Source organism: Myxocyprinus asiaticus, chromosome 9 (genome assembly GCF_019703515.2).
Source record: "Myxocyprinus asiaticus isolate MX2 ecotype Aquarium Trade chromosome 9, UBuf_Myxa_2, whole genome shotgun sequence".
Taxonomy (NCBI): domain Eukaryota; kingdom Metazoa; phylum Chordata; class Actinopteri; order Cypriniformes; family Catostomidae; genus Myxocyprinus; species Myxocyprinus asiaticus.
This window is the reverse complement of record NC_059352.1, coordinates 18,185,157-18,209,062: the sequence shown is the minus strand read 5'-3', so window position 1 is coordinate 18,209,062 and position 23,906 is coordinate 18,185,157. Positions and strand designations below refer to the sequence as shown.

At 48.9% G+C, this 23,906-nt stretch overlaps 1 pseudogene; it reads left to right on the top strand.

The window, feature by feature from the left end:
• The window catches only part of LOC127446417 (P protein-like), a 232,729-nt pseudogene that overhangs the window by 174,463 nt on the left and 34,360 nt on the right, over positions 1 to 23,906 (top strand).

Here is a 23,906-nt window from a genome sequence, read left to right as displayed (position 1 = left end):
CAGCGCAGACATTCGTATACAGACAGAAGAGCAGTGGAGAGAGAACGCATCCCTGAGGAGCACCAGTGCTAATTGTGAGGGTCCCGGATGTGATTCACTAGCTGCTGCGTCTGTTAGAAAGCTGTTGATCAACCAACAGATTGTGGTTGGCATGGAGAACTGGGTCAGTTTGATTGTGAGAAGATCAGGCATGATGGTATTGAAGGCTGAACTGAAATCCACAAATAGGATCCTTGCATAAGTCCCAGGTCTGTCGAGGTGTTGCAGAATATAATACAGTCCCATGTTGACAGCATCATCCACAAACCTGTTTGCTCAGTAAGCAAACTGAAGGGGGTCTAGCAGAGCTCCAGTGATGTCCTTCAGGTAGGCCAAAACCTCAAGTAGGCCAAGTCTCTCAAATGACTTCATGACCACAGATGTGAGAGCGACAGGTCTGTAGTCATTAAGTCCTATGATTTTGGGTTTTTTGGGGACTGGAAAGATGATGGAGCATTTGAAGCAGCAGGGAACTTCACACTGCTCCAGTGATCAATTGAAAATCTGTGTGAAGATGGGGCCAGTTGGTCAGTGCAGACTTTCAGACAGGCAGGTGAGACACCGTCTGGGCCTGAAGCTTTCCTAGTCTTTTATTTCCGGAAGACCTGGCACACATCCTCCTCACAGACCATAAGTGCTGGTTGAGTAGCAGGAGGGGGGAAGAGGTTGGTTCCAGGAGGTGTTGGCTTGTGTGTGAAGATCAGAGCGGGGGAGTGGTGTGAGACTGGGTTTTTCAAACCTGCAGTAAAACACATTCAGTTCATCAGCCATTTGTTGATTCTCTACAGAGATTATGATTGCATGAATACACCAATAAAGAAAATGTGTGTGGAAAATGTGTTTACATAAAGCACAAAGCATACAAAAATAATACAAAATATACAGAAAGATAAATGATATAAGTAGGAGTAACGTACATGATTAATGTACAAGGTTTTTAACATAAATAATAGCAGCTGTCCAATTATGTATGTATATTACGTGATGAAGCATTACACAACCTGGATGTTCTACTTACTGAAGACGTTTCATCACACATCCAGGTGACTTCATTAATTATTATAGTATGATTGAGATTACCCAGCATTTAACCTTATCACACACTTTGACTTCATAAGACTCTGAATAACTGTGAGAGTCACCATCCTCAAACTGAATTAAAATCACAGTGGGAGTTTGAATGAATGACATTGTAAATAGTTCTGTGTTGACTGCACACAAACATTTTAGCAGGATAAAGACACCACACTAGATTTTTACAACCACATTTAAAGAGGAAACAACTTAATGCCTTCAAGGACTCCCATAAATACATCAGTCACATCTCAAACAAAATAAAACAGAAGCTTGTACATCCAAAAGATTGTACAGTACTTAAAGACCAAAACAAAGCAATGCAGTTGCTGCAGTAAACTGTAATGAATAATAGCATTCATTCATGTTCACTCTGACACTTTTGTGCCAGTTTTGCAAGTCTTATGACATTGAGGTGTGAGATGAGATTAAATGTCAGCAAATCTCCACCATTCTACATCTGATGAAGCCACTTAGATGAGTGGTAGAACTTCTTCCACAAGAACACGTCTAGATGCTCCAGAGTAAATTTTTCTAGACATGCTATCGCTGAAGTGGTGACATCTGTCCTTTATCAGAAAGCTATCATGCTTGTGATTCAAGTTGGGACAGAAGTACCTTCTCCGTGCCATGCATTACCAACAGAGAAAGGCTACTACAAAAACAACACTTGCCAAATCACCTCTGCAATCTAGCACTGAAGGTCATTTCATTGTCATTACTCTGAAAGGAGTCATTTGCACAGTGGAGAACTGTAAATTGCAATCAGCATAACAAAATCTGCCATGCATATGGATGCCAAATCAATTCTAATATTCATTTATAAAGATCTGTGTTCGTGCAGTGCTGTATTTGTAGAGAACATGCAAATCTATTTAAACATTTACAAATTCCTAGACCTCTCTCTCAAGGCAGACAAGAGTGATTGGATATATATATATATATATATATATATATATATATATATATATATATATATATATATATTCACTAAGCAAACATTGTTTACATTAAGTAATTATGTCAGGGCAAGACAGTTATACTTTGAGTCAGAAGACAAAGCGGGGAAGCTTCTGGCCAGATATATAAAACAGAGAGAGTCTTTTTCTACCAATCCCTCAGTGAAATCTGCTGGTGGTGAAATATTTACCTCAGCCACTGATATTAATAATGCTTTTAAAGAATTCTATCTTGATCTCTATAGTTCCACGTCTTCGTCTACTGAAGAGGATTTTAGAAACTTTGTGGAACCACTAGAACTTCCTAAACTGACGACTGAGCAAAACAATTCTCTTGATTCTGAGATAACCATGGAGGAGCTTGGTGAGGTAATTAATTACGTTATTCAAGCTAGTCATTAATTTTTCTTATTCCTTTCTATTCCCAAAGGAAATGGGACACTGATTGGAGCATCTGCTAATGTGGTGTGCGCTGGGATTGCTGAACAGCATGGCTATGGATTTTCTTTCATGGAGTTCTTTAGGTATGTGCATTGGGACTTCTATAATTTATACTTTTATACCTTTTATTTAAAAATAGATTTTGACATTGCAACTGACCAACTATGGCGAGTTATGCTTGTGGTTTGTCTTTCAAGCCTAATGAACACATCCTCTCCCAAGAGCTCAACTAGTACAGCGTGATGCTAGCAATATCAAGGTTGTGGGTTTGATTCCCAGGAAATGCAAATGCTGATGCATAGTCTATAAAATGCAATCAAATAAAAGATAAACTTACTTAAAACTCTTGCAGGGCAAACTTGTTAGCAGCAAAATGACTCAAGAGTGTTTTTGCGCAAGTGTCAATACCTTAGCTTTAAAGCCAAATGTTTATGTTCATGCAATCTTCAGAGAAAGCGGTGATTATTCTAGCCCCATCTGTTGGCCTGCTTGGTAGCAGAAATGACACTTAGGAGGTCTGTTTCATGTTATACTCTCACTAGCCACTGCAATCTGTTGCTTCCTGTAATCTAGTTCCCTATCTGTCACTCACTCGATGTTGGTGTCGATGTAGTGACACTAGGGGTCACTCTTGGGAGCCCGAGACACCTCTGGTCTTTGATAAAAGGCCAATGAAAATTGGCGAGTGGTATTTGCATGCCACTCCCCCGGACATACGGGTATAAAAGGAGCTGGTATGCAACCACTCATTCAGATTTTCTCTTCGGAGTCGAACGGTCATGCTCATTGAGCTGAATACTACTGTTCATTCACCTCTGCTGGATCTGATGGCGCATTTCAGCAGCTTCTCCCTCCTCTGCACTGGTGCACTGCAGAGAACGCCCCTGGGCGCTTCGGCAGAAAAACGTCATGGTTACTGGTGTAACCTCCGTTCCCTGATGGAGGGAACGAGACGTTGGTGTCAATGTAGTGACACTAGGGGTCACTCTTGGGAGCCCGAGACACCTCTGGTCTTTGATAAAAGGCCAATGAAGATATGCCATAGTTATGGGTCAATGAGCCAGTGGGCGATCCTCTGCTTGGAGACAGTGCTTCCTTTCCGCTGTGCACCAAAGCAGACAAAGAGCTGCTCAGAGATTCTAAAGTTCTGCGTGCGATCCAAATAGATGCGTAAAGCACGCACCGGACACAGCAATGACAGGGCTGGGTCTGCCTCCTCCTGGGGCAGCGCTTGCAGGTTCACCACCTGGTCCCTAAAAGGAGTGGTGGGAACCTTGGGCACATAGCCCGGTCGGGGTCTCAGGATCACGTGAGAATAGCCCGGACCGAACTCCAGGCACGTTTCGCTGACAGAGAACGCTTTCAGGTCACCTACCCTCTTGATGGAAGTGAGCGCAGTCAGGAGGGCAGTCTTCAAGGAGAGTGCCTTAAGCTCGGCTGACTGCAAAGCTCAAAGGGGGCTCTCTGTAGACCCTGAAAAACTACAGAGGTCCGATGAGGGAACGAGGCGCGGCCTGGAGGGATTCAGCCTCCTGGTGCCTCTTAGGAACCTGATGATCAGATCATGCTTCCCTAAGGACTTACCGTCGACTGCGTCGTGGTGTGCTGCTATGGCAGCAACGTACACCTTCAAGGTGGAAGGGGACAGCCTCCCTTCCAACCTCTCTTGCAGGAAGGAAAGCACTGATCTGACTGCACATCTCTGGGGGTCTTCCCAACGGGAAGAACACCACTTACGAACAGATGCCACTTAAAGGTGTACAGGTGCCTCGTAGAGGGAGCCCTAGCCTGAGTGAACGTGTCTACCATCACAGGTGGGAGACAGCTTAGGTCTTCCGCGTCCCGTCCAGGGGCCAGACATGGAGATTCCAAAGGTCTGGGTGTGGGTGCCGGATGGTGCCCCTTCCCTGAGAAAGAAGGTCCTTCCTCAGGGGAATTTGCCCGGGGGGAGCTGTCGCGAGGAGCGTGAGGTCTGAGCACCACATCTGGGCAGGTCAGTAGGGTGCTTACCAGGATGACCTTCTCCTCATCCTCCCTGACCTTGCACAGGGTCTGTGCAAGCAGGCTCACTGGGGGCAAACGCATATTTGCGAATGCCAGGGGACCAGCTGTGTGCCAGCGCGTCTATGCCGAGGAAGGCCTCGGTCAGGGCGTACCAGAGCGGGCAGTGGGGAGGATTCTTGGGAGGCGAACAGGTGCACCTGTGCCTGTCGAATCGACTCCAAATCAGCTGGACCACCTGAAGGTGGAGTCTCCACTCTCCCTTGAGGGTAACCTGTTGTGACGGCGCGTCCGCCGAAGTGTTGAGGTTGCCCAGGATGTGAGTAGCTTGCAGCGACTTGAGGTGCTGCTGACTCCGTTGGAGGAGACAGCGGGCAAGTTGTGACATACAGCGGGAGCGCAGACCGCCTTGGCAGTTGACATATGCTACCGCTGCCATGCTGTCTGTCCGAACTAGCATGTGCTTGCCCTGGATCAATGGCCGTAACCTCCGCAGGGCGAGCAGAATTGCCAGTAACTCGAGGCAGTTGATGTGCCAACGCAGCCGCGGACCCGTCCAGAGGCCGGCGGCTGCGTGCCCATTGCCAACAGCGCCCCAGCCCATTTTGGAGGCTTCTGTCGTGACCACGACGAGCCTGGAGACCAGTTCTAGGGGAACACCTGCTCGTAGAAACGAGAGGTCGGTCCAAGGGCTGAAAAGACGGTGACAGACTGAAGTAATGGCCATGCGGTGTGTCCCGTGGCGCCATGCCCGTCTCGGGACTCGAGTCTGGAGCCAGTGCTGAAGCGGCCTCATATGCATCAACCCGAGCGGGGTGGCCACCGCCGAGGATGCCATATGCCCCAGGAGCCTCTGAAAAAGTTTCAGTGGAACCGCTGTCCAACCTGCCAAATGGAGTGGTGGACGGTGGTCGTGATGCCAGCTGTACACACCGGATATGTGACCCAGGGAACAAGGAAACCACTCTTGCTGAGCTCTTGAGTACTGCAGCCACTTGGGCATGCAGTGCAATTAAATGCAAAAGGTAACAAAAAGATGAAGATCTGCTTACCAGCTCCAGAGCAGCGGGTTTCGTTGTCCCTGGGTCGCCCATCTCAAGGGCGCTTTGAAGCCTTTCACGGGTTCTGGGCAGCCGCGAGACAGGTGGCGTCTGCTTCCTGCGGTGGGCTCCACGCCGGGGCCAGGCCGAAGGGGCGGGCTGCGGCGGAGCCGGTGCAGTCACTTCATGGGGACGCCCTTGGCGATGAGTAGATGGGGTGCGGGATCTTGAGCCGCGCTGGGGCAGGATATGCCGGCTAGCATCTATCTACTTCTCTACCATCGAGAACTGCTGGGCAAAGTCCTCGACGGTGTCGCCGAATAGGCCCGCCTGGGAAATGGGGCAGCAAGGAATCGTGTCTTGTCGGCCTCAGCCATCTCGACCAGGTTGAGCCAAAGGTGGTGCTCCTGGACCACTAGTGTGGCCATCGTCCGCCCGAGAGACCGTGCCGTGACCTCCGTCGCTCGGAGAGCGAGGTTGGTCGCCGAGCGCAGTTCCTGAATCAATCCTAGGGCGGAACTACCCTCGTGCAATTCCTTTAGTGCCTTGGTGGACTTGCAGGAGAGCCATGATGTGCAGGGCGGAGGCGGCTTGTCCAGCGGCACCGTAGGCCTTGGCTGTCAGAGACGATGTAAACCTACAGGCCTTGGACGGGGACTTTGGGCACCCGTGCCAGGTGGCGGCGCTCTGCGGGCATAGGTACACCGCGAGCGCCTTTATCCACAGGAGGATTGCTGAATAACCCTTGGCCGCCCCACCATCGAGGGTAGTGAGAGCGGGGAAGCTGAAAAGATCGGGACCGGGCAGTAAAAAGTGCCTCCCGCGACCTTGTCAGCTCTTCATGTACTTCCGGGAAGAAAGGAACGGGGCGGGACATGGCTTTGAGCAGCGCCACGAGCCCAGGAACCAATCACCGAACCGCCAGGGTTCAGGGAACAGCGGTGAAATCCACTCTAACCGACACTCGCGGCTGCCCGGGAAAGCATGTCGTCATCTCCGCGTCAGCCTGTGTCTGGACGATCGACCCCGAAGGGAGGAGCCCAGCTGAGGCTTCCGACTGGACGAGTCCGCTCTCCGATGCTGCGCTCGAGAGCTCATCACTTTCGCGGGCTCCGAATAAGAGGTCAAACTCGCCGTGAGACGAGCCGGCGGACTCACCCGGAAGCCCGATCGGGGCAGACAAGCGTGCTGGGGAATGGGAGGTCCACGGGGGGATACCCGGCGGAAGCGGTCCCATTGGGGTCCCCAAATCGCCCCCAGTGCTAGCCGCGCTGGCCTCAAACCCGTGGGTAAAAGGACCGAGGCGGGAGCCTATGGGGTGGCTCGCTTTCTTACGAAGGCGAGCCAGGACCGCAACGTTGCCATGGACATATTCTCGCAATGAGAACATGACCATCCACGAACACTGTCTCTGCGTGAGCAGTGCCCAGACACGAAAGACAGTGATCGTGACCGTTAGAATGCGAGAGATAACGAGCACAACTAGGAATAACACATAATCGGAAAAGCATCTTTAAAAAGACGCGTCTTTAAAAAGACGTTCCGTGTGTGCGCTCTTTTAGAGAAATATATACTCTTTTAGAGGGGAAAAATGCTCTTTCAGAAAATATACTATCTAGTTTTTCTGCCGAAGCGCCCAGGGGCATTCTCTGCAGTGCACCAGTGCAGAGGAGGGAGAAGCTGCTGAAATGCGGCGTCAGATCCAGCAGAGGTGAATGAACAGTAGTATTCAGCTCAGTGAGCATGACCGTTCGGCTCCGAAGAGAAAATCTGAATGAGTGGTTGCATACCAGCTCCTTTTATACCCGTATGTTCGTGGGAGTGGCATGCAAATACCTTTTATCAAAGACCAGAGGTGTCTCGGGCTCCCAAGAGTGACCCCTAGTGTCACTACATCGACACCAACGTCGAGTGAGTGACAGATAGGGAACTAGAGAGTATATTTTCAGAAAGAGCATTTTTCCCCTTTAAAAGAGTCTATATTTCACTAAAAGAGCGCACACACGGAACGTCTTTTTAAAGACGCGTCTTTTTAAAGATGCTTTTCCGATTGTGTTTTATTCCTGGTTGTGCTCATTATCTCTTGCCTTCTAACGGTCACGATCACTGTCTTTCGTGTCTGGGCACTGCTCACGCAGAGACAGTGTTCGTGGATGGTCATGTTCTCATTGCGAGAATATGTCCATGGCAACGTTGCGGTCCTGGCTCGCCTTCGTAAGAAAGCGAGCCACCCCATAGGCTCCCGCCTCGGTCCTTTTACCCACGGGTTTGAGGCCAGCGCGGCTAGCACTGGGGGCTATTTGGGGACCCCAATGGGAACGCCTCCGCGGGGTATCCCCCCGTGGACCTCCCATTCCCCAGCACGCTCGTCTGCCCCAATCGGGCTTCCGGGTGAGTCCACCGGCTCGTCTCAGGGTGAGTTTGACCTCTTATTCGGAGCCCGCGAAAGTGATGAGCTCTCTAGTGCAGCATCGGAGAGCGGACTCGTCCAGTCAGAAGCCTCAGCTGGGCTCCTCCCTTTGGGGTCGATCGCCCAGTCACAGGCTGACACGGAGATGACGACATGCTTTCCTGGGCAGCCGTGACCGTCGGTTAGAGTGGATTTCACCACTCTTCCCTGAACCCTCGCGGCTTGGTGATTGGTTCCTGGGCTCGCGGCGCCGCTCAAAGCCACGCCCCGCCCCCGTTCCTTTCTTCCCGGAAGTGCATGAAGACCTGACAAGGTCGTGGGAGGCACTTTTTACTGCCCGGTCCCGATCTTTTCAGCTTCCCCGCCCTCACTACCCTCGATGGTGGGGCGGCCAAGGGCTATTCGGCAATCCCCCGGTGGATAAAGGCACTCGCGGTGCACCTATGCCTGCAGAGCGCCGCCACCTGGCATGGGTGCCCAAAGCCCCTGTCCAAGGCCTGTAGGTTTACGTCGTCTCTGACGGCCAAGGCCTACGGTGCCGCTGGACAAGCCGCCTCCGCCCTGCACGCCATGGCTCTCCTGCAAGTCCGCCAAGGCGCTAAAGGAACTGCACGAGGGTAGTTCCACCCCGGGATTGATGCAGGAACTGCGCTCGTCGACTGACCTCGCTCTCCGAGCGACGGAGGTCACGGCATGGTCTCTTGGGTGGACGATGGCCACACTAGTGGTCCAGGAGCACCACCTTTTGCTCAACCTGGTCGAGATGAGTGAGGCCGACAAGACACGATTCCTTGCTGCCCCCATTTCCCAGACGGGCCTATTCAGCGACACCGTCGAGGACTTTGCCCAGCAGTTCTCGATGGTAGAGCAGTAGATGGATGCTAGCCGGCATATCCTGCCCCGGTGCGGCTCAAGATCCCGCACCCCATCTATTCATCGCCAAGGGCATCCCCCTGCGGTGACTGCACCGGCTCCGCCGCAGCCCGCCCCTTCGGCCCGGCCCTGGCGTGGAGCCCACCGCAGGAAGCAGACGCCACCTGTCTCGCGGCCACCCAGAACCCGTGAAAGGCTTCAAAGCGCCCTTGAGATGGGCGACCCAGGGACAACGAAACCCGCTGCTCTGGAGCTGGTAAGCAGATCTTCATCTTTTTGTTACCTTTTGCATTTAATTGCACTGCATGCCCAAGTGGCTGCAGTACTCAAGAGCTCAGCAAAAGCGGTTTCCTTGTTCCCTTGGTCACGTATCCGGTGTGTACGGCTGGCATCACGACCACTGTCCACCACTCCATTTGGCAGGTTGGCGCTCCAGCGGCGGTCTCCCGCCCCTGAGCGCCCAGCTGTGGCACAAATCCACCCCCGATGTGACAGTCTCCACGGGTCACGAGGACAGGCCTCTTCCTCCCCCATCCCAGGCTGTTCCGGGGGTGGTCACAAGGAGCCAGGTAAGTGCTTCGATGTCCTTAGACTCAGCACGGCCACGACGTGGTATGGCACCTCGAGCTCCGCTCCGCCACGAGGCCCCACCTGCCGGTACATCCGATGACGTTGTCCCTTTGGTCCCACTTGTGCGGAACTTGGACACATGGCTTGCGCTTTCCAATCTGTCACGAGGGCTGGTCCGGACCGTCCGACTCGGCTGGTCCGGACCGTCCGACTCGGCTGCGCGATTCACTTCGCCGGGCATCTGCCCAGGTTCAGCGGTGTCCACTTCACCTTGGTGAAAGACGAAAACGCTGCTACCTTGCGTGGAGATCGCTACCCTCCTATGGAAGGACGCGATAGAACCTGTCCCTCCAGCCGAGATGAAGAAAGGGTTTTACAGCCCCTACTTCATTGTACCAAAAAAGGCGGTGGGTTGCGGCCAATCTTGGACCTGTGAGTACTGAACCGGGCTTTACACAGACACCCGTTCAAGATGCTGATGCAAAGACGCATTCTAACGAGCGTCCGGCATCAAGATTGGTTCGCGGCGGTAGACCTGAAGGATGCGTACTTTTACGTCTCGATCCTTCCTCAACACAGACCCTTCCTGTGGTTCGCGTTCGAGGGTCAGGCATATCAGTACAAGGTCCTCCCTTTCGGCCTGTCCCTGTCTCCTCACATCTTTATGAAGATCGCAGAGGCTGCCCTTGCCCCGTTAAGGGAGGTGGGTATTTGCATTCTCAACTATCTCGTCAACTGGCTAATCTTAGCTCACTCTCGAGACGTGTTATGCGCACACAGGGACCTGGTGCTCTCACACCTCAGCCGACTAGGGCTTCGGGTCAACAGGGAAAAGAGCAAGCTCCTCCCGGTTCAGAGCATCTCGTTTCTCGGTTTGGAGTTGGACTCAGTCTCCTTGACGGCGCGCCTTATGAACGAGCACGCCCAGTTGGTGCTGGCCTGTTTGAAGGCGTTCAAACAGAAAACAGCGGTTCCACTGAAACTTTTTCAGAGGCTCCTGGGGCATATGGCATCCTCGGCGGTGGCCACCCCACTCTGGTTGATGCATATGAGGCCGCTTCAGCACTGGCTCCAGACTCGAGTCCCGAGATGGGCATGGCACCATGGGACACACCGCGGGGCCATTACATCGGTCGGCACCGTCTTTTCAGCCCCCCTTGGACTGACCTCTCGTTTCTACGAGCAGGTGTTCCCCTAGAACTGGTCTCCAGGCGCGTCGTGGTCATGACAGACGCCTCCAAAACGGGCTGGGGTGCTGTTTGCAATGGGCACGCAGCCGCTGGCCTCTGGACGGGTCCGCAACTGCATTGGCACATCAACTGCCTCAAGTTACTGGCAATTCTGCTCACCCTGCGGAGGTTTCGGCCATTGATCCAGGGCAAGCACTTGTTAGTTCAGACAGACAACACGACAACGGTAGCATATGTCAACCACCAAGGTGGTTTGCGCTCTCGTTGTATGTCACAACTTGCCCGCCGTCTCCTCCTCTGGAGTCAGCAGCACCTCAAGTCGCTGCAAGCCACTCACATCCCGGGCAACCTCAACACTACGGCAGATGCGCCGTCACAACAGGTTACCCTCAGGGGAGAGTAGAGACTCCACCTTCAGGTGGTCCAGCTGATTTGGAGTCGATTCGACAGGCACAGGTGCACCTGTTCGCCTCCCAAGAATCCTCCCCACTGCCCGCTCTGGTACGCCCTGACCAAGGCCTCCCTCGGCATAGACATGCTGGCACACAGCTGGTCCCCTGGCATTCACAAATATGCATTTCCCCCAGTAAGCCTGAATGCACAGACCCTGTGCAAGGTCAGGGAGGAAGAGGAGCAGATTGTCCTGGTAAGCACCCTACTGGCCTGCCCAGACGTGGTGCTCGGACCTCACGCTCCTCGCGACAGCTCCCCCCTGGCAAATTCCCCTGAGGAAGGACCTTCTTTCTCAGGGAAGGGGCACCATCCGGCACCCGTGCCCAGACCTCTGGAATCTCCATGTCTGGCCCCTGGATGGGACGTGGAAGACCTAAGCTGTCTCCCACCTGCGATGTTAGACACGTTCACTCAGGCTAGGGCTCCCTCTACGAGGTGCCTGTATGCCTTTAAGTGGCATCTGTTTGCTAAGTGGTGTTCTTCCCGTCAGGAAGACCCCCAGAGATGCGCAGTCAGATCAGTGCTTTCCTTCCTGCAAGAGAGGTTGGATGGGAGGCTGTCCCCTTCCACCTTGAAGGTGTTCGTTGCTGCCATAGCAGCACACCACAACGCAATCGACGGTAAGTCCTTAGGGAAGCATGATCTGATCATCAGGTTCCTAAGAGGTGCCAGGAGGCTGAATCCCTCCAAGCCGCGCCTCGTTCCCTCATCGGACCTCTGTAGTTCTTCAAGGTCTACAGAGAGCCTCCTTTGAGCCTTTGCAGTCAGCCGAGCTTAAGGCACTCTCCTTGAAGACTGCCCTCCTGACTGCGCTCACTTCCATCAAGAGGGTAGGTGACCCGCAAGCGTTCTCTGTCAGCGAAATGTGCCTGGAGTTCGGTCCAGATTACTCTCACGTGATCCTGAAACCCTGACCAGGCTATGTGCCCAAGGTTCCCACCACCCCTTTAGGGACTAGATGGTGAACATGCAAGTGCTGCCCTAGGAGGAGGCAGACCCAGCCCTGTCGTCGCTGTGTCCGGTGCACACTTTATGCATCTATTTGGATCGCACGCAGAGCTTTAGAATCTCTGAGCAGCTCTCTCTGTCTGCTTTTGGTGCACAGCGGAAAGGAAGCGCTGTCTCCAAGCAGAGGATCGCCCACTGGCTCGTTGACGCCATAACTATGGCATATCTCGCCCAAAACATGCCACCCCCGGTAGGGCTACAAGCCCATTCTACCCGTGGTGTAGTGGCTTCTTGGGCCCTGGCCAGAGGTGCCTCTCTAACAGACATTTGCAGAGCAGCGGGCTGGGCAACACCCAACACATTTGCAAGGTTCTACAACCTCTGGGTGGAACCGGTTTCGTCCAAGGTAGTGGCACGCAACACAAGCGGATAAGCCCAGGATAGCCAGCCGGGTGTATCGCTTCCACATAGCGCCATCCACCTCCTTTTGAGCTGAAGACGTGCGCCGTTAATTCCCAGTAGTGTTCACAAAATTTGTTCCCTGGTTGACTTCCTCCGAGCCCTGTGGCAGTTGAGTTCTCGGAGAGACTCGCTGCCGGCCCAGTACACGCGCTAACTAAGAGCCCAGTTCTGGGGTAGGTGCTCCGCATGTGGCGGTTCCCTGTAAGGCTAACCCCATGCGATCTATATCTTCCGCTAATTTGTTTCCCTGCTGGCAAACTGTGTCTTCCTTGGGCAGAGCCCCTCTGCCCCAGTCTCTATGTTTGTAGTAACTCCTCCCCCATTGGGCAGGATCTACCTTGAAGGCTCTCCACATGGTTGGAAAGACCATGTGATGTATTCTTCCACTTAAATATCCCCCCTCTCTTGGAGCGAGGTGTGGTCTCCACGGTGTCCTCCCCTTTGGAGGGACACCCCCCGACTAGATCTGGCAGCCCAGTCGGATAATCCCCCTTCTTTTTTAGGGAGTGGAAAAAGAGAAGGGGAAAAGAGGCCACGACTGGTTTAAGCCTGTCTCTATCTTTGGGTAGTTGACTTGTCCCCAAAAAGGGCCGTTCGACACTCATAACTGTGTTGGGGTAGGTTACGTGTCGACCTGGTGTACCGGCTATGAGGCACACAGCAAGTCTGCCCACCACACACCGCCAGTTCATGTAACACAGTTCAGTCTTGTGGCGTTTTGTATAGGGACCCCTAATGTCACTACATTGACACAAACGTCGAGTGAGTGACAGATAGGGAACGTCATGGTTACTGGTGTAACCTCCGTTCCCTGATGGAGGGAACGAGATGTTGGTCCCTCCTGCCACAGCACTGAACTACCCGCTGAAATGGCCGGACCTTATATCGGCTCCTCAGCATAAAACCTGAATGAGTGGTTACATACTAGCTCCTTTTATACCCGTATGTCCGGGGGAGTGGCATGCAAATACCACTCGCCAATTTTCATTGGCCTTTTATCAAAGACCAGAGGTGTCTCGGGCTCCCAAGAGTGACCCCTAGTGTCACTACATCGACACCAACGTCTCGTTCCCTCCATCAGGGAATGGAGGTTACACCAGTAACCATGACGGTTTCCCTTCTCCTCACATTGTTAATCAACACCATTTTAAGTCAACAGACCCATCAGTAACAGTCAACGTGCAGCTCAAGTTGTTGTAACTCAATAAGTTGAAACAAACCTTGATTAGGCTAAAAAAAAAAAAAAAAAAAAACACAACCTAACACTTCTCCTTTTCAAATAATATAACTACTACAATTATATTAGCACTGCATTCTTATCTCCACTTTGTGATTTTATTTTACTTCTTGACTTTGTTTAACATTACTGCACTTAAAAAAATTATTTCAGGTAATCTACAGCAAACAATATGCTTCTTGTGGTAACACCTAAATTAACTGGTTTTATTCAAGTCAAAATGACAAGTTAAAATATTATATATTCAGCTGAATAAATCTGACTACATCACAGTAGGTATGTCAACTAAATTTATTTTAAAGATTAGCACTGCTATTATAATTAGCATTAATGATAATTAGCATTATCGTTGCATCTTTTTGCCATTCAGTGAAAGTGAATGGTGACTAAGGCTAACATTCTGCCTAACATCTCCATTTGTTGTTCCCTGGAAGAATGAGAAAATTAGTGAATTTTCATTTTTGGGTGAATTATTACTTTAATACTTGACTAGTGTACAAAAATAAAAGTCCCTTTGATGCAAGTGTACGAGCCAGGAAAAATGATGTAAATGTAAATATATTTTCACCAAAATGAGACACAAAAATAAATAAAAAGAAAATGCCAACACAGGGCGATTACCCATTATTGATGAATGTTTGCTTATTTGAAGCATGCAAAAGTATAGGAATATAAGATAAATGTTTTGGTTTGAACACTTTTGTCTGTACATGTTCCTTGTAAAATCCTAGAAAATCAAGTATGTGCATCCTACCCTAAAAATATCTTCAAAAATGCTTCTCTTTTTGAGAAGTGACAGATCTAGTTTTAGAGAGAGGCTCTTAAGACAGCTTATTTTCAAGCACTCTCTAGCATATCAACAAATACATTTGAATATGGAAAAAGAGCTGCTCAGTGATTACCTCTTGGTGAGAGGCTTGCAGAGATATTCACCATCTCTTTTGATTCGGTTCTCCCCACTTGTAACCACCTGCTCGTTGGATGTGGTTTCTATGCAAATACAGATGCATGCAGAACTCTGGCTTTCTCCCAGTTGGTGGGGTGTCGGTGGTCAATGGTGAAAAAGAGGAGTCTGAATGCACATCTGATTGGACTGTGAAATGCTCCCGGTGGGAAACAGTGGGGTCTTTCAAGCACTGTATGTAAAACCAAAAAGGAAGTTCAAACATGCCTAGAGCAGAACCTAACATGAAGACACTTTATACTGTTCTCTGATATCTTTGGGGCTTTCTTTCTATGGATTTACTTACATATGTTTAGGAACTACTCAGTTTGCTTTTAAATGTGCTCAACCCCATATTTTTTATGTAGAATCTCTTTCTCCGTTAACAATGTTGGCTCGACAAAGTCAACATACTGCTAATCTATTTTTTATTTTGTTTTAAATCCCTTTTTAAATCCCTAAACCGAGAAAAAAATTCTATCACATACTCCTTCTAGAGTTTTTAAGCTACATCCACAAAACTTGCATAATTGAATAGTATGCTATAGCTTTTCTGACTGATCGGACTGGTTTTCTCACAGCAGGCGATCAGAATCACAAAAATCCCATAGACTTACATTGACAGAATATTTAAATGGGCAAAGACCATCTAACGTTTTCCTAATCAACCACTAAGTGTTGCCATGATGTAGATGGTACCAATACCAGTACAAATTTCACGATTCTTGATACTAAAATTTTGATTCCACAAAAAAATATTTAATATGCCATTGAACACACTCCTTTAGCCTATTAAACAAAGTTCCTTGGGCCTTGGCTTCATGTCATCTACCCACCTCTTTATTTTTTATTTTATTTTTTATTAACAATTATTATTGATTCCATTCACAATTTAAATAAACATAACAGAAAATATGGAGTCAAATTATATAAATTAAACTCCTCCCCCTGAACATTGATAAGGTGCACACTTGCATCTCTAGATGTAGACTTGACATTTTTTAGAATCCTTGCCCACACTCCCATCTCCAATACCAAGTTTAAATCTTTCTCCCATAATCTCTTAAGAGAAATTGAAGCTCCATCCCCCAGACTCTGAATTAACAGGGAGTAAAACACTGTTGCCTCATGACCTTTTCCAAAAGCAGTAATCACCACTCCCAGAGTATCTGTCCCTTTAGGGGGGTGTATAATACTCCCAATAATAGTACAGAGCAGGTGGCGCAGCTGTAAATACCTAAAGAATTGAGACCTGGAATCCCAAAATGTTGAACCATATTTTCAAAAGATCTCAACACTCCACTCTCTTATAGGTCACCGAGCATATTAACCTCCCTCACAATCCACTCTGACCAGCAGAAAGGGGACTTATTAATACATAGTTTTGGGTTCAGCCATATGCTTGAGGCAACATTTAAATAATTGTCCGAATTAAACACTCTGGACACTTTTGTCCATACCGAGTGCAAATGCGAGATAAGGGGGTGTAACTTAACTTCTCCGGTTAGTTTGATAGAAAGGCTTTGCAATGGCAAAATAGGGGCAAGAACTTCCTGTTCAATGCAAAACCAGGGAGGGGCTCTCTCAGATGGAAGCGACCAATGAGCCAAATGTCTGAGACCGAATGCATAATAATAAAACAAAATCTTGGGTAGGCCTAGCCCACCTTTGTCAATCGGCCTATGTAACTTATTGAAAATTAACCTGGCACGCTTACCATTCCAAATGAAGGACTTCGCTATGCGATCAAATTGCTTGAAATAAGAGAGGGGGACATCTACAGTGAGAGATTGTAGCAGGTAGTTGAATTTTGGAATACAATTCATTTTAATAACATTAACCTTCCCAATCATCGATAAATGTAATGAAGCCCACCTGCCCACATCACTCGAAAATCTTTTTTATTAAAGGGTCAAAATTAACTCTAACTAAATCAGACAAATTTGCTGGGAATAAAATGCCCAAATACTTAATGCCCTGTTTGGGCCACTGGAAGGAGCCCAGCTGGAAAGCCGTTACTGGGCAGTACGCTGTCAGAGCCAAAGCTTCATATTTAGACCAATTAACTCTGTATCCCGAGAATTTAGAAAAGGAATTAATAATTCTGTGAAGGCAAGGCATTGATTTAGTGGGGTCGGAGACGAATAATAAAATATCATCTGAGGAAAGCAGAAGCTTATGCGCCACACCTCCTGCCACCACCCCTGGAAAATCATCCTCTTTTCTTATCGCGGCTGCTAATGGTTCCAGGGCAAGACAGAACAATAATGGGGAAAGAGGGCAACCCTGCTGGGTGCCCCTATCCAGAGTAAAATAATCTGAAATTAATCAGTTTGTTTGTACCACTGCTACAGGGTGTCTATAAAGTAAATTAATCCATTCAATAAAAGTATTCCCGAACATTTCCAAAATCTTAAAAAGATAATCCCATTCTATCATATCAAACACCTTTTCAGCATCAAGTGAGATGGCAGCGACCGGAGTCTGATCATCCGCCACTGACCACATGATATTGATGAGACGCCTGATGTTATTAGAAGAGCTATGACCCCGAATAAACCCCACCTGATCTATATGTATAAGAGATGTCATAACTTTGCTTGATTAGCCAAAATTTTTGACAAAATTTTTACATCTAGTTGGATCAGGGAAATTGGACGGTAACTCTTACTCTCGCTTGAAATTAGAACCTTTTTAAGAATCAGACTGATCCGGGCTTGTGTCATGGTTGGTGGAAGCTTTCCATTTTTTAATGATTCCGTATAAACTTCTAACACAAGTGGAGCCAGTTCTGTAGCATAAGATTTGAAAAACTCAGAGGAAAAGCCGTCAGGCCCCGGAGCCTTGCCTGTAGTAAGGCCTTAATTACCTTGCCAAGCTCCTCCAAGGTTATCTCAGAATCTAGAGAATTTTTTTGCTCAGTCATCAGTTTAGGAAGTTCTAATGGTTCCACAAAGTTTCTAATATCTTCATCAGTAGACGAAGACGTGGAACTATAGAGATCAAAGTAGAATTCTTTAAAAGCATTACTAATATCAATGGCTGAGGTAAATATTTCACCACCAGCAGATTTCACTGAGGGAATGGTAGAAAAAGACTCTCTCTGTTTTATATATCTGGCCAGAAGCTTCCCCGCTTTGTCTTCTGACTCAAAGTATAACTGTCTTGCCCTGAATAGCCAAAACTCCACCTTCCGTGACAAAATAGAATTATACCTGTATTTCAATCGGGTCAATTCCCTGGGGCCATTAGACGACATTCAGTGTTTCAGCCCTGCCTTGGCACTTTTAATATTCCCTTCCAATTCCACAAGTTCTTGTGCTTTGGACTTTTTGGTGAATGAGGCATACTGTATGATTAGACCCCTAAGAACTGCCTTAAGTGCTTCCCAAGCCACGCCCACAGAGGATACTGAGGACCAGTTGGTCTCCATATAGACATTGATTTAAGTCTTTAGCATTTGTTGGAATTCAAGATTTTGCAAAAGGGATACATTAAAATGCAACTATATGATTTCTTTTTCTCTGTATGTGGCAACACCTCTAAACACACCAGGGCATGATCTGAGACTTAAATGTTTCCAATTGAGCAATCAACAACAGATGAAATGAGGGACTTAGATGTCATATTCTAAGTCCCTCAGTCCCCCCTTCTAAGTCCCCTTTAGTTATCTATTCTAGTTATCTATACTTTTGCTTCACTATGATCAAGGACTGAGTCCATCAAAAGATTAAAGTCTCCTCCCAATATTATATCATGCGTGGTGCCAGCGGCTTGCAACATCCCTTCAAGATCTATAAAAAAGCCCTGATCATCAACATTCAGTGCATAAATATTAACCAAAATAAGACTTTGCCCCTGAATTTCAGCTAAAACAATAATGACTCTTCCTAATTTATCTTTACTCTGTTTGAATTGTAGATGTTTATTGATCAGTGTAATGACTTCCCTGCTCTTACTCGAGCCAGCACTATAAAAAAAATATGCCCACCCCATATCTTTCCAAATTTTTCCACTTCCTGCCGAGAAAGGTGCGTTTCTTGAAGAACAGAACTATATCATATTTCTTACGCTTAAGAAGAGAAATAACATTCCTTCTTTTTATGGGGTGCCCCAACCCATTCACATTACACATGTAGAGAGACAATCCACTCATATTAACATTTGACATATAAGAAAAAATAGATAATGTGTCAAAAACAAGATTATAAAGACCACATTCTAACATTGGTGCGACCATTAAAACCCGAATTTCCCCCAGAACCAAACAAACAGAAAAAAAAACGTGCGTATTAACCCCGCGCACGACAGCGCCAAATGGCGTCCATCCCTCCAAAATTAAACAATCAATGTACGCCTACGAGGACCCCCATGACAACTTTGCCGTCGGATTGCTCAAGTCCAGTGTTTCTATACAAATTTTTTGAGACAGAATTATACAGCAAAAGATAATCTATTGAACAAACCCCAGCCAATAGGCGGAACAAACACAAAGAGTGTATAGATTAATCTACAAAACTGTCCCAAAGGTGTGTAACTACAAAATAAGCTCCAACTGCTAGACAGAACAAGCACAAAAAAGCAACAACAAAAAAAATTGCTCAGTTTCCTCAAACAGTCAAGTGAATTTTCAGTGAGTTGGTCCACTCGGCTGCAACGTGAGTACCACAAGATAACTTACTCCATTGATTTTATGAAGGACATCGCTTGCTGTGCGCATGATGCTTCCCCATCTACACACTCCTTAAACTTTAATAGGTGAGGCACTGTCAAAAAGCGATCCTCACGACTCTATGTATCTGAATAATGGAGCCACATGTTTTTAATACGCTAAACATAAAATTTTTCACTAAAAACATACACCGATGCAAATGAAAACACTGGAGACCAGAAAATGGAAATAGACTACCACAATAAGAAAAATGGTGTATTCATACTCCAACTGTCAATAAATTCATATGTATACCATCTCTCTCTCTCTCAGGCCACATCCACACTTCACATCCAACACATTTGTTTTCCACCACTGAAAACACTTTGGAAAATGATGATGCTAGTAAATGAAAACAGAGTTCCCTGTCTGTCACTCACTCGATGTTGTGTTGATGTAGTGACACTAGGGGTTCGCTCTTGAGAGTCCCAATCACCTTTGCTTTATTCAGAAAATTTGCACCCATTTCTGGATCTGTGTGCCCTGAACAAGGCCTTACACAGGCTTCCGTTCAAAATGTTGACGCAGAAGCGCATCCTGGTGTCAGTACGACATCAGGATTGGTTCGTGGCCATCGACCTGAAGGACACGTACTTTCACGTATTGATCCTTCCTCGACACAGACCCTTTCTTCGGTTTGCCTACGAGGGACGAACATACCAGTACAAGGTCCTCCCTTTCGGTCTGTTCCTATCTCATCACATCTTTACCAAAGTCGCAGAGGCTGCCCTGGCCCCGCTAAGGGAGAAGGGCATTCGCATCCTCAAATATCTTGACGACTGGCTGATCCTAGCTCACTCGCGAGATCTATTGTGTGCTCACAGGGACCTTGTGCTTCAGCACCTCGACCGACTGGGGCTTCAGGTCAATTGGGAAAAGAGCAAGCTCTCCCCTGCGCAGAGCATCTCTTTTCTCGGTATGGAGTTGGACTCGGTCACCATGATGGCACGCCTTACGAACGAGTGTGCACAGTCGGTGGTGGCCTGCCCGAAAAACTTCAGGCGGAAGGTTGCGGTGCCATTGAAACAATTTCAGAGGCTCCTGGGGCATATGGCATCCTCGGCGGTGGTACTTCTTCTCAGGTTGATGCAAATGAGACCGCTCCAGCACTGGCTACAGACTTGAGTCCCAAGGTGGGCATGGTGCCACGGCTCCCAGCGTGTGACTATCACACCAAGGTGCTGCCATAATTTCAGCCCTTGGTCAGATCTGGCATTTCTATGGGCGGGGGTTCCCTTAGAGCAGGTCTTAAGGCATGTCTTGGTCATGACAGATGCCTCGAATTCGGGCTGGGGCACCATGTGCAATGGGCAGGCAGTATCGGGTCTCTGGAAACAATGCTGGCAATTGCACATCAACTGCCTAGAGTTGCTGGCAGTATCGCTGGCCCTGTGGAGGCTTCGACCGTTGATTCAGGGCAAGCACGTGTTGGTCCAGACGGACAACACAGCAACCATGGTGTACATAAACTGCCAGGGTGGCATATGCTCACGTCGCATGTCACAACTTCCCCACCGCCTCCTCCTTTGGAGTCAGCAGATGTTGAAGTCTCTGTGAGCCACTCACCTCCCGGGCATCCTCAACCATGCAGCGGATGCGCTCTCACGACAGGTAATGCTCCGCGGAGAGTGGAGACTCCATCCCCAAACAGTCCAGCTAATTTGGGAGAGATTTGGGGAGGCGCAGGTGGACCTGTTTGCCTCCCGAGAGTACTCTCATTGCCCCCTTTGGTACTCCCTGTCTGAGCCTCCCCTCGGCATGGATACCTTGGCACACAGTTGGCCTTGGGGGCTGCGCAAGTACACGTTTCCCCCAGTGAGCCTCGTTGCACAGACATTGTACAAAGTCAGGGAGGATGGGCAACAAGTCCTGATGGTTGAGCCGTACTGGCCCAACCAGACTTTGTTTTCAGACCTGATGCTCCTGGCAGTAGCCCCTCCCTGGCACATTCCCCTGAGGCAGGACCTTCTCACTCAGGGGCAGGGCATGCTCCAGTACCCACGGCCAGACCTCTGGAACCTCCACATCTGACTCCTGGATTGGACGCAGAAGACCTAGCAGGCCTTCCGCCAGCGGTGATAGACATGATCACTCAGGCCAGAGCCCCCTCCACAAGGCGGCTGTATGCTCTGAAGTGGCGTCTCTTCGCAAATTGGTCTTCTTCCCATGGGGAAAATCCACAGAGATGCACAGTCAGGTCTGTGTTGTCCTTCCTACAGGAGGGGCTGGAGAGACGGCAGTCTCCCTCCACCCTGAAGGTGTACGTGGCTGCTATAACAGCGTATCATGATACACTGGATGGGAGACCCTCACGGCAGCACAACCTGATCACCAGGTTCCTCAAGGGTGCAAGGAGATTGAATCCTCCTAGGCCGAGCCTGATTCCCTCTTGGGATCTCTCTGTGGTCCTACCTGCCCTACAGAGAGCCCCCTTTGAGCCCCTGGAGCAGGCAGAGCTCAGCACTTTGTCACTGAAGATGGCCCTCCTGGTGGCACTCACTTCTATCAGGAGGGTTGGGGACCTGCAGGCGCTCTCTGTCACCAGTGAATGCCTGGAGTTCTCACCACTCCCTTTCAGGAGCAGGTGGTGAACCTGCAAGCGTTCCCTTTAGAGGAGGAAGACCCAGCCTTGTCGTTGCTGTGTCCAGTTCGTGCCCTGCACATCTATCTGGACCGCATGCAGAGCTTTAGATGCTCGGAGCAGCTCTTTGTCTGTTTTGGAGGGCAGCAGACAGGGAAAGCTGACTCCAAATAGAGGCTGGCCCATTGGATTGTGGATGCCATTTCTTTGGCTTACCAATCACAAGAACTGCCGTACCGCTTGGGAGTCCGGGCGCACTCCACTAGAGGTGTTGCATCCTCCTGGGCACTGGCGAGGGGCGCCTCTCTAACAGACATATGCAGAGCAGCGGGTTGGGCTACACCCAATACCTTTGCGAGGGTTACAACCTGCACATAGAACCGGTTTCGACCTGAGTGTGATGGGGTAACAACAGGTAGGCCGGGCAGCTGGTCAGGTATATCGCTTGCATTTGTGCCTTTCTCCTTTCAAGGTGATAATTAATCTTGTCCACAACAGTTTCCTGCAACTGGTGAACACTGGACGCCTCTTTAATTTCTTAAGCACGGTTCGGTGACTCGGCGGACGAGTAATGCCACCAGGCCCAGTACTCATGGTATGCCCCTTTTCTGGTGAGCCCGTGTACTTGGGCTCAGTGCTCCATACGTGGTGATTCCCCCCTCGGTAATCCAGTATGATGCATTTCCACTGTTCGGTTTCCCCTCAGATGAGCCCTGTGTTTCCCCTCGACAGAGCTTCGCTCTGCCTTGGCCTACTGTAGATAGGGTCCTCCCCATGTGAGGTATTCTCCACATGTTAACCTCCCTCCAGTAGGATGTGGTCTCCGTAGTGCTCTCCCTCCTGGAGAGGGAAGAGCACTTTCCCAGTGCTATTCTAGCAGGTGCTCGGCTGGAAATTGCTTAATACAAAAATCAGGAAAGGCCACCGCCTGTAGCCTCCTCGTGTAAGTGCCTCCTCCCACCCTTAACGGGACCAGGGAGACACCTTACCTAACTCGCTGGAAGGTCATGACATGGTCGAGCGCTCACTGCGAGGCACGCAGCAGCTTGCCTGTGTCCGCTCCTCCATACCTCGTGACATGGTTCAGCACCTGTGGTGTTTCGTATAGGGACCCCTAGTGTCACTACATCGACACAACATCGAGTGAGTGACAGACAGGGAATGTCTTGGTTACTGATGTAACCTCTGTACCCTGATGGAAGGAACAAGACATTGTGCCCCTCCTGCTGCGGTGCTGAACCAACCTCTGACATGGCCGGGACTCTCTCTCGGCTTCTCAGCACAAATCTGAATGAGTGGTGCACGCCATCTCATAGGGGATGTATGTCCGTGGCGGAGAGTGGCATGCAAATTCCATTCACCAATTTTCATTGGCCTTTTCTGAATAAAGCAAAGGTGACTCTCAAGAGTGAACCCCTAGTGTCACTACATCGACACAACGTCTCGTTCCCTCCATCAGGGAACAGAGGTTACATAAGTAACCAAGACATTTTCAAAAGTATCACTGTAGACCTAGCCTTACTTATAATGTATGTGTAACTTTTAACTTTAGACAAGACTTTGTCTAGTCAACATCAAAGTTTGTCTATTAGCTTTATTGTCCCTCCCTGAAAAACAAAAGCAAAATAAAAAAAACAGCACAACAGTTTTAACAATTCTTCTTGACTAACTATTTCAGCAAGACTTCTTTGGTAAAAAAAAAAAAGAAAAAAAAAACTATACCCACATACTGCAGGGCTGGTCTACCAGCTAGACCGGCATTATCAAACCAGCATTCACCAACATAAACCAGCACAAATTCCCATGCTGGTCCTAGCTGGTCTTTATCAGTTGATGTTGTATGGCTATTGTTTAGTACTACTTCTTGGCTTGAACAATTAACATACACACACACACACACACACACACACACACACACACATTACTCTGTGTGTACATACACCGATGAGCCAAATCATTATGACCACTCACAGG